The following is a 1249-nucleotide window of genomic DNA, read 5'->3' as shown; positions in this document are numbered from 1 at the left end:
ACCAGCTGCTCCCTCTTAGCAGCCAGCCCCAGACAGTCTTTCTCAAGGGCCAGCGCTTGCCCCAACAGGAAGCACGGTCACCGCCCTGGGGCTGCCTCTCGGAGCCACTCCTTCTCCCTCCTTCTTCCTCCGAGGTCTCATATTCATTCCCTTGAACTGCTTGTTGTTCCCGCAGTTTCTGGGCCCTCCTTGGCCAGATCAGGCCCCGTGTGTCCCCCGCTCCTGCCTGCCCCCTCTTCTGCCTCTGCCCAACTGCACATGAGCCAGGAGATGCATCTTCCTTGGCTAACCCAACCTGTGCCACCCGGAGGCCACTCAGCCCACTCCAGAGACTAACAGGGGCAAGTTTAAGTTATCAGATTAATAAGACTAAGATCAATAAGTATTATCTAAGTATAATTATTAATGAGTAAGGTCAGTGATGACCCACAACCATGTACCAAGTGCCTACTGTGTGCTGGTCACCATGCTAAGCACTTAACTTGTATTTGGTCCTCACAAAAACCCCGTACGGTAGATACCCTTAGCAACCTCCTTTCACAAAGGAAGAAACTGAGGTGTGGTGTTTTTAAGAAACTTGCGGAGGCCTGTACACAGCTCTAAGTGGGTTTCTGGGGCTCTAGAGCCTAAGCTCGTAACCACTGCACTGGCACCCAGGTGGTGAGGGGAGGCCACTGAGGGGCCACAGGACACAGTGGATCACAGCATCTGCAGGCCTGGGCGTGACTCCTGGGGGCAGCGGCGTGTTCCCACAGTGCGCTAGTATTCCACCCAGAAAACAACAACAGCAACAAAAATAAAAACAGAGATAATCATCTCTGCCTGTGCCCTTCACATGCCTTTTGTCTCCAGGAGGCACTCCCAACCCTATCTTCAGTTCCTTTTTCATCTTGTGTTTTCCCTGTTTTTTTAAATGTACACGGTATTATTTTATTGTTTCCTGTAAGCAGCCTCCAGCAGGATATAACCAAACAAGCGAACCTCCCAGGGCTGCCGTTCATGATCAAATGCTGTGTGAAAGCGCTCTGGAAACCGGCAAGCACTGTATAAAATGCAGGTTGCATAACCAGAGCAAGTCACCCGTGGAGTGGCTACTTGGGAGTGAATTCCCCTGGGAGGAGAAGCTTGCTCGCTCTCTCTCTCTCACCTTCTCCCTTCCCCAGGGCTCATACACACAGGCAGGGCCATGGGCAGGTAGAAGAGATGGAGGCACCCACCAGTGCAGAACAGAGCACCCACCTTCAGGGCA

Source organism: Suricata suricatta, chromosome 10 (assembly GCF_006229205.1).
Source record: "Suricata suricatta isolate VVHF042 chromosome 10, meerkat_22Aug2017_6uvM2_HiC, whole genome shotgun sequence".
NCBI lineage: Eukaryota > Metazoa > Chordata > Mammalia > Carnivora > Herpestidae > Suricata > Suricata suricatta.
Note: the sequence above shows the minus strand (reverse complement) of the source record.